Source organism: Phascolarctos cinereus, unplaced genomic scaffold, assembly GCF_003287225.1.
Source record: "Phascolarctos cinereus isolate Bilbo 61053 unplaced genomic scaffold, phaCin_HiC Scaffold_726;HRSCAF=1367, whole genome shotgun sequence".
In the NCBI taxonomy this organism is placed as follows: domain Eukaryota; kingdom Metazoa; phylum Chordata; class Mammalia; order Diprotodontia; family Phascolarctidae; genus Phascolarctos; species Phascolarctos cinereus.
Window position 1 is genome coordinate 144824447 of NW_027556098.1, and position 19684 is coordinate 144844130.

Sequence of the window (19684 nt, forward strand, 5' to 3'; positions counted from 1 at the left end):
AGTACTTGGAGAGGGCATAAACTTATTAGTTTTTCTTTAATAAATGTCCATCAAAGTGTGAATGCATCTTTTTCTCTCCTCTCCCCTTCTTTTTACTGGCTAGCTCAGAGAGCCTAGAACAGTCTTAAAAATAGTTTCCAGAGGAATCAGGTCCAAATTGTCTCAGACCAGTTGAATTTGGTTAGGACCCACCCACATTCCTCAATATTCTTCCACATTTCTATTTCCTACTGCTCTCAAGGCCCTCCTAGGGAGAAGGATTTTGATGTCAGTATATCGTCAAGCGCCTTGATTTCTTCCAACATCCCACACCCTCCCAGATTCCCATGAAATTAAAAAGCAAAGAAAATTGCAGAGAGAAGTAGACCTGGATTGTTCCTCGTTATCCTGGTTGACCCCTGAGAATAGGAATCACAGCTCATTTTCATGGCATTATCAGTAACTCAAATTCATCTAGCAGCATATTAAGGTTTATAAAGCAGTATCTTCACAACCACCCTGTAAAGAGTGCAAATGTTATTTATCCCAGTTTGAGGGATGAGGAAACTGAGTCGATGAAGTAAAGCCATTTGCCCATAGGTATTAGAGGCAGCACTTGAACCCAGGTCTTCAGACTTTAGGTCTCATACCCTTTCTATTATGTCACTCTGCATTTTGAGGACATTCTGAGGACCTTTGAACCATTAGGGTAGAAATACAGAAGCGGGATATGGAATTATCAGGACTTCGGTTTTTCCTCGAACACTTTCACACCCCAAGGAAGGACTCAGATTCAAACTGGAGAAGGGTCTTCTCAGAACTTGGAGTCAGTACAATTCTAATGTTTATTAATTTCTTCATTTCAGCACCATCCAGCTGAGAGAGTTTATAATTAACTTTGCATCGTAACTAGTTATGAAATGAGACTTCATGTTTTTTTTCTGGAATGGGCCTTGAGGTCCCCAGAAGAACAGTTTTAGGAGCAAATCTGAAAACCAAACTGAGGAGTATTTGGAACCAAGACCCACTGGGGCTAATTAAGCACTACGAGCAGTCCTAGCGGAAGCCCAGAATTCTCACACCTGGCTCCCTGCTTCACCGGTGCTGTTGTCACTAGTACAATTCTCCCACCCCCACACCCACCCCCTTCTAAACAATATCACATTCAAAACAAACATTACAGTTAAAATCTGCTTCAGGCTGACCGCAAGATCTGCCTAGTATGTCAACATACGGGGGAGAGAAGGCATTCCTTCTTCAGAAAGGAAGAGCAAGCTGACACCCAGCAAGCCAATACTCTCGTACTCTCAGCCAATAGTGGTGAGACTTGGAAATGCCTCCAATAACAGCTGTCTCCGTGCTTTGCCCTTAGGGAAGTAACACATTTCAGCTTGGTTCAAGATGACTTAAAGGGATAATGAATGTATTATTGTAGAACTGCTGGCCCAGGGGACTGGGTACCTTCTCCCATGAAAGAGCCCAGATCTGAGAGCTGCCTGTTCCCTCCGCTCCTGTAATCTCCTTCTCCCACTTGTGAGTTCCTTCTGGAACGTCCATTTTGAGAAAGAGCCCAGACTAGTCATCCTTCATTCTCTGGACACCCCAGCTGCGGCCCCAAAGTGTATGTTCCCTTTTATATGTTTATATTCCTCCATTAGAACATATGCTCCTTGAGGGCAGGAGCTATCTTTTTGCTTTTATTTGTATCCCTAGTAATTAGCATTGTGCCTGGCACACAGTTTGCTCTTAATAAATTGAGTTGACTTTGCTTCTAAAGGCAAAGGTCAGGTTCTTTCTCATTACAGATGATTCTTTATACTCTCCAAAGGGAAGACCCAGGGAAAATCACTTAAAATTTAGACTTGGCTCAAGTCCAGAGTCTCCCCAAAAGGGATCAAAGGTCAGTTCTAAAAGAGTATTAAATATCCAAGGTAGGTCAAGTATAGGACAGCTATTTTTCCCGCACACAAAAGAAATGCTTAAAGCACAAAAGTGTCAAAAGCACACACTGACAGATTTAATCATGAAATAGTAACCCATAACATCTATTATATTCTCCTGGGAGACATGAAACATTTTGTGGGACTGCTGAGCAACTATGTCACCTTTACCCTGGCTCTGTACTATATAAAAATTCCTTCAAGGTCCATACCTGCTAGCAAGTCAAGGAATGGTTTGGGCTTATCTTCCCATTAATGGTCATTTGCTCCTCCCAGAAACATTACAGTAGTTGTGCCACACACACACACACATACACACACACACACACACACACACACACACACACACAGAGTTTGCAGTGCAGATAGTCTGATCTTTTGAATTCAAGAGGTTACCTTCCAAGCTAAATATGTCTGTCATTGGGTCACAGTTTGATCACATGTGTCCAAGAAAGGAAACACAAAGAAAAAGAGGTATCCAGGGGCTCTGAAATTCAGGTTCACACTCAGGCAACATATAAGTTCTTTGCTGCCATAGCCACCATGGAAGGACAAGAAAGAAGCTCCAACCTCTCCCATCTCTACCTTCAAGATAGAGGATCAGAGTCCCCAGACACTAAACAGACAGAAAGAGAATGCTACACGGCCACTCCTTTTAGGGAACACTGAAAAGGTTGCTATTCCTCATTCATTCATTCATTAGTTCATTGGTAGACAATAGCATTAACCTCAAAGGAAGAAAGGCTGTTGAGTGATGGAGAGTTGCAGTGTGGCTGAGATGCCCATGTTTCCCCAGCCGTCACCGCCCCCAGCCTCACTGAAGTTTACTGTCTACTCCTCCCAGCTTGATGTGAGGAAGTTTCCAATAGGGAAAGACAGAGAAAGGAATAAGCATTTATATAGTACCTACTATGTGCCAAGCACTGTGCTTAGTGCTTTACAAATATTTTCCCATTTGATCCCTACGACAACCCTTCAAGGTAGGTGCAATTTTTATCTCCATTTTACAATTTAGTTGACTGAGGCAGAAAGAAGTCAAGTGACTCGCCCAGAGTCATACAGTCTCAAAAGTGTCTGAGTCTAGATTTGAACTCAGGTCTTCCCAACTCCAGGCCTAGCACTCAATGCAATTCACCACCTAACTGCCTAAACAGCAACTTTGCAAGTCATGAGGAAGTCAAGGAAGAAAGAGCAAAGGGGAAGGGGAAGTAGAAATGGTGGCATCCTAAGACCTAGGTGATGAATCTGGAGACCCATTTTCCCCAGAACCCTTCTTTTTTTGCCAATGTAAATGTTAGTGCAATTCTTCAGTGCAAAAAACCTATGCTGTGAGCTAAAAAATGTTGAGAAGCACCATAGCTGTGGTTTGTCCTTCATTCTGGAGGGAGGGCTATGCAAAGCCACCAGCCTCATTTTCTCCTCCAGAGCCATCTGGATCCAGGGGACAGGCATCCATCCGGACACTTAGAGATGGCTAAGGATGCAGTGGGAGACCTCTGCCCTTTTAAGCTAAGGTCTTTCCAGGCTCTTACTTTGAGTGAGGCAAGGCCCATTCAGTGAATAGGCCTTTTAAGAAGTGAGTCAAGCGACGACCCCTTTAATAAAAATAAATAAATAAATCAAACTGGAGAGGAAGACCCTCTGGCCAAGAGAAACAGTTACTATAAACATTCACTCTGAGCTTGGAGGACCCAAAAAATAACCATAAAGCAGTGCTTGGGCAGGGACCTATTGTCCAATCCTTGAGATCCATCCTGAGTGAACTGGGTTTAAGGCTTGGTCTTTGAGAAAGAAATCTAGCCAGTAAACTCCAAGGGAAGTAGGTATGTTTTTACCATTAAAATTTATCTTCCTCAGGTAAAGGGAGAGGAGGGGAGCAGAGGAGAGAAGAGAACCTACTAACTCTCCTTTATGTGTTGTCTTCCACCATTAGAATGGGAGCTCTTTGGGTCCAGCGGCTGTCTTACTTGCCTATAACTTGTATCCCCAATATTTAACATAGTAAATGCTTAAGATATCCTTTATCAATCTATTAATCAGTCTATCGATCTATCTATTGACTTGTCTATACCAGACGGCCTAACACTTAGTGACAGGATTTAAAGATTGAAGGGACCTTAGAGTCCATCTGCCAAGTTTTACATGTAGCAGAGGCTAAATTGGCCCGATAGGGACCATCCCAGGGACTTTTCATCCAGACCTATTGAGAAAATTTCAGTAGACCACAAGACCATGGAAGTTCTTCCTTCCTGGATGTTTCCCATTGTATATAAGCAGGGACTGATCTAGAGCAAGCATTCTTAACCTTTTTTGTATCATGGAGCCCTTTGGCAATTTTGTGAAGTCTATGGACCTCTACTCAGAATAATAGTTTTTTAATACATAAGATTACAAAGAAAAATTATATTGAAAGATAGTTATCAAAATATTTTAAAAACAAATTTGGGGACTCCAGCTTAAGAACTCCTGATTCAGAGACTTCCTTCTATGAGCTCAATTTCATAAGCTTGTATAACACATATTTGACAAGCACCTACCTCGCCAGAGTGTTGATATGCCCACTGACCCACTGTTAAGAGGATGAAGGGAATTCTTGGTTAGATTTCTGAAACTGAGGCTGCCCCTTGATGTATTGATTGGCCAGGACTCCAATATAAGAGCTTTTCTTTGAACAGCCGTCTCTCTTTGCCCACCTATAAAAAAGAGTAGGCAGATCCTTCTTACTCCTTCCCTTCTGCACACTTTTTTTCTTTTGTGTTTTCTTCCAGAGGTTAGCAAAGTGTGTTTGTATAGGGAGGAGCATTTCTTCCTCACCCTCAACCATCTGGGAGTAGAAGCACAGAGGCAATTCTTTAAGTGTCCTAGCCAATCCAATGATCTTGGGGACATCCCACAGTCAGTGAAACCCTTCCTCTTAGATGCCCCTCAATGGGGAATGGCTAAACGAGTTGTGGCATATGATTGTGATGGAATACTACTATGATAATACAAGAAATGACAAGCAAGATGTCTTCAGAAAAACCTGGGAAGACTTACATGGACTGGTGTAGAATGAAGTGAGTAAAATCAGGGGATCGTTATACACAGTAACAATAATATTGTAATAATGATTAACTGTGAAAGACTTGTCTACTTTGATCAATATAATGATCCAAGACAATTCTAAAGGATTCATGATGAAAAATGCTATTGACCTCCAAAGAGAAAATTGATGAGCTCTGACTGCAAATTGAAGTATAATTTTTCACTTTATTTTTTCTTGCTTTATTTTTTGCAACATGGCTAATATGAAAATATGTTTTATATTATTTCATATGTATAATTGATGTCATATCGCTTGCCTTTTCAATGGGTGGAAGAGGTGCTAGAGGGAAAGAGAGAATTTGAAACTCAAAACATTTTAAAATGAATATTAAAAGTAAATAAATAATAAAATTTTTAGAATTGATAGGGAAAAAAAAACCTTTCCCCTTAGAGGTGCCATGGGAAAGCTACAAAAAAGCCAGTTCATCTTGGAGTAGCTTCAGTTTTGGAAACATAATCAGCCTATTCAGGAGTTAATCGTCTTTGTCCTCTTAACAATGGACATGTCCAAACTCTCTCTAGATAGATGCTTATCAGTTGTTCCAAACAGAGACTCACTGGCCCTGTAAGTTCATGACATCCAATTCATCATCTGTTCAACACTTCCTCACACTTCTGCAGAAACCAAAGCCCAGAAAGACCACAAGATCATGGATTTGGAGCTGTAAAGAACCTTAGAGGCAACCTAGACACATCTCTCATTTTACAGATGACAAACTGAAGCCCAGAGAAGCTGATCGATTTGCCTGAGGTCACATAAGAGATCATCCAGATAGCATGGCACGGTTAGCACTGGGACTCATGTCTGAATACAAACTCCACTGCATTCTGAAATAAAGTGACTTGCCAAAGGTCACTTAGGTAGTAAGAGGTTTGCACACCAGGGTTTGCACACTGGTCTTGTCTCCATTATATAATGCTGCTTCTCCTTGAATATATACAATTTTCAAAATGTTTTCTACTTATCTTAGTGTTTGTCTTGCTTCCCAACAAGACTATTGAGAATTATATTTCTCTCGCATCTTCTAAGACTCCTGAGACTGTTCTGGGCACACATTATGTGCCCAATAAGACATCTAAGGTATTGACCTGGTGATTAATGGCCCAGTATCATTTATCCAATTAGTATTAATTATTTTTTACAGAAAGATATTTACTGAGAAGATATAGCAAGAACAGAAGTATAAAAGCATTTCCTGAACCAGGAGCACACTCTCTTCTATGCCAACCTCACTCCCTGGGATGGATGCTGATTTGATGTGCCTGCTTTCTGGTAGTGCCTGGAGACATGAGATGGAGAGGCCTAGCTCTCCCTTTGGAGCTGGAGAAGATGTTCTGTTTCTGAGGAAAAAAGTCTTGTGCATTCGAAAGGTCCCTGTCCCTTTAGAGAAGGATGAATCGTGAGTTGGAATCCCACTCCAGAGTCTGCCAGAAGCCCAGCTGGGTGAGGTACTTGTGGCCTGCTTGGCCTAGCCCAGCGATGGAGCCACTCCAAGAGGCCATGTTCTGCTTGAGCACAGAAAGGACCTGTTCAGTGTCTAGGCAGCATTCAAAAATTAACTTGATAGGGGCAAAGAAATGTGTTGTAGCAGCCATTTAAGGTTTGGGCCTACATGCCCAGGGACTGAAGTGGTATAGAGGACAGCCATGCCCCTAGCTCAGGAGATGTGTTAATTCATTTATTTTGTTATATTAATTTATTAATTAGCTAATTAATGCTTCTGGGACATTAATCACCAGATCGATCAATCACATTGGGGAAATACTAACTCTAACCAGAAACTGATTGGGAAAGAACATACCACAATGGGAACTTGAACTAATAGGATTTAGAGATATCTCCCTGCTCAGCAGGATAGAACCCTGAGAGGAAGATACAGTTAGCCTGATTCTGGGGGACCTGACTCCTCAGTGCAAGTAAGAGTTGGGATTAGGACTCCCAGAGCCTAGAAAGGCTTTTTCTTTGATAAAGGGCTGATCCCAGATCCAGTTATCTTACTTTGTAAGTTTGTTTACCTAGATGCAAATAATGGAGGGGCAAGGTAACACCAAATGCTATAGAACAAGTGTCATGCTAAATGTTTGCAGAAATAGCAAGAATCAGGAACTGAAAGTGTTCCAGGCAAAAGTCATCGAGAAAGGTAATTGGAAAAAAGGAACCAGAGAGATCTATTCCAACCCCTTTATTTAAAGGAGAAGTATTTGAGGCCCAAAGAAGTTATATGACTTGCCCAAAGTCACATACATTTTAAGTAATAGAGCCAAGATTGCAACAAAGATCTGGACCTAGAGTCAGGAAGACATAAGTTTAAATCCTGCTTCAGACACAACCATTTGTGCACACTTGGTCATCACTTAACCTCTCTGTGCCTCAGTTTACTCATCTATAAAAGGAGGAGGTTAGACTCAATGCCCTCTAAGGTCCCTTCTAAGTCTCTGGCCTCATCCATCCTTGATGTCAGGGGAAGCATCAAGTTGGAGCCTAAGAAACCTCTATTTTGCTATCAGTGGCAGTTTCCATGAATACAACTCCATTCATTCTAATATTTTTTTTGTTGTTCAATTGTTTTCAGTCATATCCAACTCTTTATGACCCCTTTTTGGGTTTTTTTTTTTTTGACAAATATACTGGAGTCATTTGTCATTTCCTTCTCCAGGTCATTTTAAGTTGAGGAAACTGAGGAAAATAGAGTTAAGTGACTTGCTCAAGGACACACAGCTAGTAAGTGCCTGAGACCCAATTTGAAATTAGGTCTTTCTGGTGCTCTATCCAGGCCCTGGTCCTCTATCTATTGCACCACCTAGCTGCCCCCATCTGATATTCCATCATGTATTTATTGGAATCATTTTACTCATCTTGAAAGTATCACCACCTGGGTAATTTTTAGCAACAGTATGGCCACTTTACCAAACAGCTGAAAGTTGAGTACAGGAGAACCCAGCAGGCCAAAAGATAACTTGAGAAAACCAGGAGGATAAAAAGAAGATTCAGTATGGTATCAAAGGAGAGGTACTGGCCTTGGGGCTTGTTCAAATCCCAGCTGGCCTGCTTATTATCTATGTGGCTTTGGGAAAATTGGTTCTTCTATCTAGGTCTCGGTTTCTTTATCTGTAAAATGGGAGGATTAGGATAGATGATCTCTTAAGGTCTAATCCAACCCTAAATCTATAATCTTACGAAGTCATGGAATCAACTGGAAAGTTAAGCCACACAATCATCCTTCTCTATCCCACCTAGAGAATAGCAAGGCTTCTTTCAAAAATAAAGATTTGGGGCAGCTAGGTAGTGCAGTAGATAGAGCTTCGGCCTTGAAATCAGGAGGATCTGAGTTCAAATCTGACTCAGACACATAACACTTACTACCTGTGTGACCCTCGGCAAGTCACTTAACCCTATTGCCTCACAAAAAAACAAAAATAAATAAATTAATTAATTAATGGATGAGTGAATGAATAAATAAATAAATAAATGGAGATGTTAATTGCACTTCCCCCATACCTGCCCACCCCAGTAGGAGGATATGAGCTCTGAACTTGGTCTTCAGCAATAAGGAATCTTTATTGTTGTTCAGTCATGTCTGACTCTTTGCAACCAGTAAGGAGTTTTCTTGGCAAAGATATTGGAATGGTTTGCCATTTCCTTCTCTAATAGATTAAGGCAAATAGGGGTCGAGTGACTTGCCCAGGGTCACACAGCTATTGAGTGGCTGAGACCAGATTTGAACTCAGGTCTTCCTGACTCCAGACCCAGTGCTCTATCCCCTGTGCCACCCAGTTGCTTCATAAGGATGTTTACCCTGAGCCATTCCTAATCTCTAGTATGGACTTTCTTGCTAGGTAGCTGCCCTACCTTAAGACTGTGACTGAGAAACAGAGCAAAACCACCTGGTATATACAGGAAACAAATCTATGACCTTAGCCTCCTTAGGTCAATAGTTAGAGAACAGAGCTACCAGTGACCCTAAACAGATAGGAAGGCTTAGAAAATGTACTCATCTCACCAATATTTTTTAATCTGTCAGGTTTGGAAAAGAACTTTTTTTTTTTAGATTTGCTTCTCAAAGGTGAGAATATGGACTAGATGATGCCTCCAGCTACCTTCCAGTCTTGGGAAACTGTGGTTCACCATCCTCATTGGACCAGTCTTTTGGTCTATGGTGGTAGGCGGGAAAAATAATAGAGTGATTCTACTCCCTCTGTTGGCCCCAGAAGAGCAGAGCACAAAGAATCATTTCTCTAGGTCTTACATAAACAATGACTTTGGGTAGGGAAGGAGAAAAGTTAACTACCTCCAAGGGCATATTTCCATGGTTTTTATTAGTTCATTAAAATTTCACCTTTTCCTCCATTTAGTAGAGATTTATCTAGTCACCTGATTGCTTCTGCTAGTTCCAAAGTAGAATTAAACATACCTGGATATATCCAATACATGAGATTCCCTTTGGCAATTTTGACCTCCCCCTTTGCCTTCTCTATCTTTTTCCATTTCCCAGTGCACTCCTACCCACTTCCAATGGACATCAACTATCTTCAAACATTCTTTCTTCATGTGATTCCACAATGCAAGAATGCACAATGCTTCTCTATTGCTTGTTAGATCAAGTTCAAGCTCTCTCCGTAGCATTCAAAGGTCTTCCAGCACCTGGCCACGTTCTACCATTTCAGTTTTGCTTCCCATTATTTCCCTCCTCCAGCTAGGGCGATCTCCTGCCCATCTTTTCACATGTCGCACACATCCTCCTTTCAGCACTTTCATTCATACGGTTTTTCTCTGTCTATAATGCTCTATCCCCAACTTTCCACTGCTCCAAACCCTACCTATCCTTCAAGGCCCAAGTCAAATCCTACCTCCTTTACAAACCCTTCCCCTATTACTCCAGCCACCAAACTCGCCTTCCCTCTCTGTGGCACGTGTAGTCTGTATCACATAGGTGAGGGTTTGCTCATACATTATCTTGTTTTCTTTCTTAGGTAGTCCTAGCAAAGTTCCTGGAAAACAGGAATCTTACCTTGTACTTCTCTTGGAAAAGTACTCACTAGCCTAGGCACACGATAGGCTCCATAAATGCTTGTTGGTTTGACTTATACCCCTTCCTATGTGATTGATAAATTAATTCTATCACCTCATCCACTTTCAATGAGGAAAGAATGGGCTGAAGGCCATAGCCAACATGGAAAGCAATGACCTACATCTCTTATCATGGGGGAGTTCCACTCAGATAAACAGTACTGTATTATAGGCTCAAGAGGAAGTGTGGTTTGAGGTGCATGAAGTGATGGGGGTAGGGAGGGAGAGGAATGACTTGAGAGTCTGAGGATTATAAGATCTCTCAAAAGTCTCTCTATTACATCTTCAAGGCCGTGGCCATGACCCTGTATGTCTCTGGTCCTCTCTTTCTCTCTCTGTAAAACTGACATGATCCTGATTCACCAAGTGAGGCTGGTGTGAAGTTTAGACTATGAGTAAATCTACAAAGAGAAGGAGGAATTGAATGGAGGAGCCAGAATCATCCTGAAAGAGTAAAGCACATTTAGCCATTGTGATGAGGGAATGGGGTGTGCTGATTAATGCCCTATCTCTGTTAACTGAGAGCTGCCTTGCATAGCCATCAATCACCAGGTTTCAAAGAATGAGATACAATAAAACTCTGCTGAGTATAACCGAACATTTCTTTGATGGTTCAGAAGGCATTCCAGGCTTTTTTCAAGGCCTCAACGTCATCTTTATGGATAGACATCAATTCTCATTGCATGGAACTACAGATGCAGAAGGTAGAGGAGATTGAACTGACCCTACGACATACCCTGGAAGTAGCTTTTATAAATAAATCCCTGAAGCCTATTGAGCTAAATAGAGATTTAAAATTGGCATTCATCTCTGTCCCATAAAAGAAGAGAGTAGAAACAACAACAAAAAAAATTGTTGATATTTGAGCTTGCTAGTTTTTTGAATTCCACATAAATGAATTTTCTCTAAGTGCCTGGCTCCTACTCCATGCTTTTTGGATACAGCCTAAGTATCTATTAAAGACAAAAAAAAAAAAAAAAACAACAACAAACAAATGGGGGGGAAAAGACAACCCCTTTGGCCACCAGAAAAAATTGTTCACGTTCACTGGAAAAAGTTGATCCAGAACTCAAGGCTGAGAAAGTAAAACTAACAACGTCATTTATTCTGCTGGATTTAGAGCTGTGAGAGTTTGTGATACCATTAACATTCTCATTTTCTTGCCCAGGTTCCAGCTGTGTTCTAAGCAAAAATGACTGGATATAGCAAAGGTGGTAAAGACAAGCTTCTCTTCCAATGTAATACCCAGAACAGCACACCACATATAGTAGTTGGTGAGTAAATGAATACATCAGTATGAAAGCTGCTCATGCCAGTTTGCAATTAACCTGGGAGAAGATGTCTTTGCTCCATTCAGGTCCTTGCTAAATCTCCAGTCACTAATTTGGCCTTGGGAATGCCAAGGTCATCAGCATTGGGTGAGCCAGGGAGACAAAGAGCCCTTTTAAATACCAGAACCTATCAATCTAAAATTGTGGTATTTGAGCTTTTCTAGTTGTTTGGATTCCAGATAAATGAGTTTCTTCTAACTGCCTGGATTCTACTCCATTTGTTTTATATGATCTGCTTCAGTGTCTGTAAAAGAAAAGAACAAATAAATGCAAATACTGGAACCTATCAATATTAAATACCAAGGGCTGGCTTTAGTTTATTTAGGCAAAGTTGGCAGCCATTTGGACTGATCTGGACCCCCATATCCTGAAAATACCTACGCTGCAAACTTGCTGAGTGAAACTGTTTTGTTACAGTAAATTGCTATTTCTCTAAGAAGTCTCTTTCAAAATGAGAGGCAGTATATAGCAGTGGGGGCAGCTAAGAGGCACAGTGGATAGCATGAGGGGCCTGGGGTCAGGAAGACTCATCTTCCTGAGTTTAAAATCTGTCCTCAGACACTTACTAGCTTTGTGACCCTGGGCAAGTCACTTAACCCTGTTTGCCTCAGTTTCTTCATCTGTAAAATGAGCTGGAGAGGGAAATGGCCCACTACTCCAGTATCTCTGCAAAGAAAACTCCAAATGGGATTCCATGAAGAGTTGGTCACGACTTAAAACAACTGAACAACAACACAGAGTAGTGGGTTGAGCACTAGACTTATAAGGAGACTTGGATTTGAGCTCATTCCAACACTAACTGATTCCAAGTACTTAGTAGCACTGTGACCTTGAGCAAACCGTTTAAATTTTCTGGGCTTCATTTTCCTCATCTATAAAATGAAGATTATACTTGTAATACCTGTCTTAGAGTTATTGTGAGGAAAGCTCTTTATAAATGACTATAATTCGAGATACTGTTACTACCGAAACACAAATCCACCTGATGGGGGTACTCATGGGTTACTCTACAGGGAGTGCAAGGCATTGAACACCTGGGCAAAGAGAACAGGACACCACCCTGGGAGAGCAAGCATGGGTAGAATATGGCAGTGGGCATCATGGGTTCTACAGCGAAAGGTTATACCAAGAGAAGAAGGGGTTCAGAATTTTGTACAAGGCCCATACTGCCCTTTCTCACTGGTCTTCAGAAAGGACCTCAAAGCTGTCCATATACTAATGGTTCGGAAGAACCAGTGCCAGAGGAATGTGGGCCAACCAAGAGAGCCTAGGAGGCATGATAGTGAACAAGAGTCTTGGGGCAAGAAGGAGACCAGGCAAAAATCAAACCAAAGAGTGGTAGGATGGGATAGTGGAAAGGACACTGGACTCAGGGAATCTTACTAGCTGTGTAATTTGAGGCAAATCATTTCACATCTCTGAGACTCAGTTTCCTCATCTGTAGAATAAAGGAGTCAAACTTCCAGTTTTGAGTAGGGAGTTCCAAATGCCATGAGGTTGAAAGAAGCAGGGACACAGCTATAGGGGCTGCAGCCCCATTCAGCCCATCAGGGTTTGGGGATATGACAATAGGATGGTGTTAGGAGAGGGAGAAAAAAAGGCAGAGAAAGAGCAAAAGTCTGGGGCAAGGGGAAACATAGCAATCTATGCTTCTTCTTTCACCCCAGGCTCAGACATAGCTGCAGGGTGGAAATCAAAAGGCAAGCAATCCCTAGAAAGACATAACAGAGATAATGCAGTTATCAGAATTCTATTTGATTAAAGGAGAAAAGCCAGCAGAGAAGTCCTGCCTGGAAGATTTAGGGCCAATATAGAGTATGCTGAATCTGGGGGTAAATTTAGTCAATACCTTAATTGGAAATAGAGATTCTGGAGTACCAGGGTGGAGGTAAGTGAGCAGTCCACCTTTGGTGTTTTGCTGTGGAATAGATTCACAAAGAAAGGATAGGAAGGGAAATCATATGATTATTAGAGTTGTCTCCCTGGATTAGAGAAGCCCCAAGGTTGGCCAGCTTTATAAAGCAATTGAGCAAAGGGTTCACCCCCTCCCAACCCCTGGCCCTTGCCCCAGGCAAAGCAAGGCAGGCTTCTTGGAAAGTGAGTAACAGAAGCCGAATAAGGAAGTCCTTGACTGAATTATAGGTACTCTGTCTTGAATCCGTCACCAACTCCTTAGCACTAGGCAAACTGAAACCAGAGGAAGTGAGCCAATAGGGAAGCAATAATAGCAGTCATTCTAGACCCTGAGACCTGAACGGGAACCACCGGAAGAAGGCCACAAGCTGACAGATTTCCCTTTTCCCTTTCATTCAGAGAGGGGTGGAATTCTAACTTCCTTCTTAATAACCAGTCCCCCTTTAAGGACCTGTTCATTTCTGAGAGTCACTGGCAGGACTTTGTGATCTAACTGCCACTGGGGCAGCTACAGTATAGAGGAAAGATTAGAGTTGGAGTCGGGGGACTCCAAAGCCCCTGGCTAAGTTACGGTGTGCCTTAGTTACTGAGTGCGCTCATAGGTAAGTCACTTTGAGCCTCAGTGTCCTGAGCAGTTGGGAAACAAAAGGGTTGGATTAAATGACTATTTTCCCATTTGCAGACATCCAGGCCTCAGTGGGGAGTACTGCTCTCAAACCAGATATTTATATTTTAGTGTGCCCCGCATTTATTTCTGGGGCCCTGTTAATATAGGTGCTCTGAGTAGGCCCCAGGTCACTAGACTTTATGAGGTCATAAGGCAGCTAGGTGTCACAGTGTGAATAGAGGGCTGGGCCTGGAGTCAGGAAAACCCAAATACAAACCCAGCTTCAGACACCTACTAGCCATGTGACCCTGGGCAAGGAACTTAACTGCTACCTGCCTCAGTTTCCCCAACTATAACATGGAGATAATAATAACACCTATCTTTTAGGGTCTCTCTGAGGATCAAGTGAGTAATATTTGTAAAGCACTTAATCCAGTGCATTGCATATAGTAGGCACTTAATAAATGCTTATTTCCTTCCTTCATCCCAAGAAAAGATACTTCATTTTTATAGCACAATTTCTTATTTTCAAAATATTTTCACATCTAATAATTATTATATTTGGTCTTCACTGTAATTCCACAAGGAAGGAAGGGCAGGCACTATCATCATCATTTTATTTAAAGAAAAAAAAAAGGAAAATCTGTCCCATGGTCACACAAAGTCAGAAGAGAACTCATGTATCTTACCTCCAGCCCTCTTTTTACTATAGCACACTGACCATTCTCTAGGAAGTTGTCAATCACACAGGTCCTGGTGCCCTCTTTTGTCCTTATATCAACACTACCCAGTACATTCCCGTAATATAGTAGGCATTTTATAAATGCTGGTTGAATGGAATGGAAGTTACAAGATCATGAACTCATACAGTTCAATCTACTGCCCAATGCAGAAATTCCTTCTACAGCCTCTCTGATAACAGACATCCAGTTGCTCTGCTTGGACACTTCCCATGATAAGAAGCTCATTGCTCTGCAAGGCAACCTATTCTGGCTTAATTGTTAAAAGGTTCTTCCATACTGTATTGAACTGAAATCTGACTCACTTTAACTTCCACCTATAGGTTGTAACCCTTCCCTCTGGAGCTACACAAAATAAATCTATTTCCTCTTACACATAACAATCCTTCAAATATTTGAAGACAGCTATCATGGCTCCCCGAAGTCTTTTCTTTTCCAGGATAAACATCCCTAGTTCCTTGAACTGTTCTTCATATGATATGTTTTCCAGATCTCTTGCTGTTTTGATTACTTTTCTCTGAATGTATTATAATTTGTCACTGCCCCTCTTTAAAGTATAGCACCCAGAAGAAAATACATTACTCTAGATGTATACGACTGGCACACAGAGGAACCATTATTTCTTTTAATCTGGATGTTATTCTATTAACAAGGACTCAGCTTACATTAGCTCTTTTAACAGCTTTGTCCCACTGTTGAAAGGCAATGTGGCTTAACAGATAGAGAGAGCTGGGAAGACCAGTGACTCAGATCCTCCCTCTCCCACATCCTCACTGGGTGACCCTTGGACAAGTGAGCTAACTTCTCAGTGCCCTGAGGAAATTTTCTACAACTATACATTGTAGAGAAGATACCTACTTGCATTGGCAAAAGGATCTCCTCGCTGGGAGCTCTCTAGACTGATGGAATAACTAATCTGGTTAGGTATTTACTTCGAGTTTGTGATCAACAAATTCTTCCCTCCAATCTTGAAAAAGACATGAATTGTCTAGGCAGGTGCCCCACCTCCCATGCTAGATGTGGTCTTGACTAAGACTTGAGCCATTGTCATGACTTCCTGGTCAATACCTCTCAGACTTGACTGATGTCCCCCTACTATGTGGGTCACCACAACCTGCTGACTTGATGGATTTCCATGTGGAGACGAGGGGGCCTGCGTTTACCCAAACCACTACTAGATGCTTGCTGGGTAGGCTTTCCATGCTATTGCTATGTAAACTATTTTTTCTGATTGAGGGTTATATGGGTCTGTGAGTGTCTCCTTTCGTTCCCATACCCAGCCTGAAGTTCTAGACCACCCAAAGTCAGGCCTGGCCCAGAGCAGCTATGAGCTAGTTGTATCCATTGGCTAACTAGTAAATATAAAAATAGCAATAAGGTCTCAAGAGCTATGGTTTTTAATGGATGTGAAACCACAAAAGTACCTCAAACCTGGGATAGTCTTGTCTGAGGACCCCAATCTCAGTTGGGTGGCACCCCAAGTACTCTGCTTAAGTGTGACTCAGCAGTTTATACTAATTGATTCTTGGTTTCCCCAGTCAGAACCAGTCTAACAACCTCTTCCACATGTTTGCCCTTCAAATACTTGTACCCTAAAGTCTTCTTCATGGTAAATATCTCCAATTCCTTGAGTTGCTAGTTATAGGGCATTAATTCAAAGCTCTTCATCAGCCTGGTTGCCCTCCTTTAAATGCACTATAGCTCATCAACGTCTATTAATACACCACACCCAGAATTAACAAAAGATTCCAGATGTCATACAGAACATCAAGCAGAAGGAAGCATTCCTTAAAACTTAACAGAAGGGTCAGCTAGGTGGTGCGGTGGATAAAGCACCCGCCCTGAAATCAGGAGGACCTGAGTTCAAATCTGACCTCAGACCAAACACTTGACACTTACTAGCTGTGTGACCCTTGGCAAGTCACTTAACCCCAATTGCCTAAAAATTTTTAAAAAGGGAAAAAAAAAACACAAAAAGGGATCCAGTGTGAATAGAAAGGAGAAAGAGATCTGAATAGGCATGGGGAGAGGGGTACTGACCTGTGACAGAAGGTTGAAGGGGTGAAAGGATGTCCATCCGAGGAGAAATGGAACAATGACTAAACATTTGGAGCCAAAATACAGATTTCAGGCTCCTCCTGAAGGAGGAGGGATCTGTAACGTCTGAAGTGGGAGCAGCTGCTTGTTCTCCAAAGAGTGAGGTTGTAGAGCCACAGGTGCTCTCAGTTGAGAGCTCAGCCAGTTAAGGGTTAGGTGAAAAAGAGACAAGGAGTGCTGGGTGGGTGGTTAGCTATTCCCTGCTGAGGGGAGCTAAAGCCACTCCTCATGGACCTGAGAGCAACACAAAAGAGGTCTGCCAGCCTCTGCTGCCTCTTAGGGCACAGGTCCAAGAAGTGACAGAGAACCTCCCCAAACTTGCCAAACAAAATGACGACTACCCACTTGGGATGATTCATGTGGGCATAAACACCACTGCCAGAAGGAACCTAGAAAGCATTGCTAAAGAATGCAAAGGCTTAGGTAAGAAACTGAAGACCTTAGGGGCATGGGCAATGTTTTCCTCACTGCTGTTCACTGAAGGAGAGGATTCTGAAAAAGGCAGATCTGGGAAAATGAGGAACTGGTTAAGGTGTCTGGGAAAAGCATTTAGATTTCTGAACCACAGTTTAAAATAGGCATGGCAGACTCATTGATGGAATGTACCTAAAAAGGACAGAGAAGAATGGATTTGCCTCTGAGTCCTGCAAATCTAATCAAAAGATCTTTAATCTGCAAAGGAAAAAGGAGGAAGAAAACTGCCTAGGTTTATCCACCAAGCTAGGTACCACTGAGGATGGCCACAATGTGTAGGAGGATGCTTACCAACAACAACAAGAGGCATTTATTAAGCACCTATTACGTCCCTGGCACTGCACTGGGGATACAAGAATAGGTAAAAACAACCCGTGCTCTCAGGGAGCTCACATTCTGATGGGAGAGACCAAACACAAACAACTATATATAAGGAAGAAATAGACAGTAAATTAGAGGTAATCTCAGAGAGAGACAATAGCAGTGGAGCAGAAAGGTTAGAGAGGGGGGTAGAACAGAGCAGGAAAGGCCTCCTGCAGAAGGTGGGATTTGAACTGGATCTCGAAGGAGGCAGAAATGAAGAAGGAAAGCATTGCAGGCATGGAGGATATCCAGTAAAAAGGCAGAGAATCAAGAGTCATGCACAAAGGAACAGCAAGAAGTCAAAGTTGCTGAATCGTAGAGTATATAGAGGGCAATAACATAGAAGAAGATTGAAAAGAACCAGATTGTGAAAGACTTTAAGAGCCAAACCAAGGGTTTTATATTTGATCCCAGAGGTAAAAGGGAGCCATTGGAGTTTATTGAGCAGGGGATTGACATGGTCAGATCTGAGCTTTAGGAAAAGAACTGGCAGCTGAGTGGAAGACAGACCAGAGTCATGGGAAGAGACACAAGACACAGAGATCAACCACCAGCTTCTTGCAATAGTCCAGGCATTAGGTGGCTATGTCAGAGAAAAAGAAGGGGATGTATCTGAGAGGTATGATGGTAGAAATGACAGGACTTGGAAACAGATTAGTTATGTGGGGTATGTGCAAATGAGAAGGCAGGTTGTGAGCTTGGGTAACTGTGAGGGTGGTAGTGCCTTTGACCATAATAGGGAAGTTTGAAAGAGGGGAGGGTGGGGGAAATAGAATAAGTAATGTTTTGGACATGTTGAGTTTAATATCTAGGGGACATCAAGTCTGAGATGTCCGATAGGCAGTTAGTGGTGTGAGACTAGAGGTCAGGAGAGGTTAGGGTTGAAGAAAGAGATCTGAGATTCATCAGCAGAGAGATGATCGCCAAATCCATGGGAGTTGATGAGATCACCAATTGAGATGGGATAGCAGGAAAAGAGATCCAAAGAATCAGGAGAGTGCCTAAAGAGGAGGGATTATCCAAGAGAAGAGTGGACAAAATATAAGAAAACAGTAAGATCTATGTCCTCAGATGTCTCTATACAAAGGCACAAAATATAGGTGACAAGCGAGATTAACCAGAGATGAGAATGCAGGATGGTATATTTTCTATCTTAGGTTAACACTAAGAGCTGGTAAGATGAAATACATGACTAGAATTTGGCTGTGGATAAGTATACCTTTTTTTTTTTAAAGGATAGGTAAAAGATGAAAGGGGGCCACAGAGTAGCATTATATGTTGAAATATACTTATGTAAGGAAATCCAGAATCCAGGCAGAAATTGTGGAAAACATCCTGGTGGAGATCAATAGAGGTAAAAAAAGGAAGAAATATTTTCATCAGAGAATACTTCAGACTACTTGGATGGAAAGAGGAAATAAACAAGGAGTTTGGGAAACATCAAAAGCCTGGCACAGAGACATGACAGAATAGTATGAGGAACTTTAGTTGTCTGGATAACTGCTGAAAATCTCTAACTCTCTCTGTCTCTGTGTCTTCTCTTTCTCTTTATGTGTCTCTCTCTCTTTCCCTCTGCCCCTCCCCCCACAAAAGCAGAGCAGATGATCATCCCTTGACTTGCCTTAATGATAGTTTCATCCTTCAATGGGAGGAGGAATTAGAAAGGGACAGTTCTTTTCTAAATCTGGTTCTCTCTAATAAGGAAGAATTGATTTCTAGATTGGAAATGATAGGCACCTTAGAAGAGTGACTGCTCCATCTTAACATTTTTAATAGAGGAAAAAGGGAAAACAGGGATTAGTCTAATATGCAGCTTGTGCTTTGGGGAAATAGAGCATAAGCTTCTTGAAAGCAGGGACTACTTGGCTTTTATTTTTGTTTCCTAGTGTCAGGTACAGTGCCTAGCACATAGTAGATACTGATTCTTGGATTGAATTGAATTTCTAAGTGTTCAGAGAAAGGACAGTAGGATCTCATGGACTAAAATTCTGAAAATGAAATTCTGAAGAATGATAACTAGCATTTAACAACAACAAACTCATATAGCACTTCATGGTTTTCAAAGGACTTTACAGATGCCATCTCAC

At 41.8% G+C, this 19684-nt stretch overlaps 1 long non-coding RNA gene across 2 annotated transcripts in view; it reads right to left on the minus strand.

Annotated features, from left to right (window-relative positions):
- The window catches only part of LOC110192071 (uncharacterized), a 113524-nt gene extending 96507 nt beyond the window's left edge, over nt 1–17017 (minus strand). For both annotated transcript variants that reach the window (XR_013482712.1, XR_013482713.1), the window contains exon 1: nt 16704–17017. This is a non-coding gene — a long non-coding RNA (uncharacterized LOC110192071). The remainder of the gene's footprint in view (nt 1–16703) is intronic.
- Nucleotides 17018–19684: the final 2667 nt, after the last annotated feature.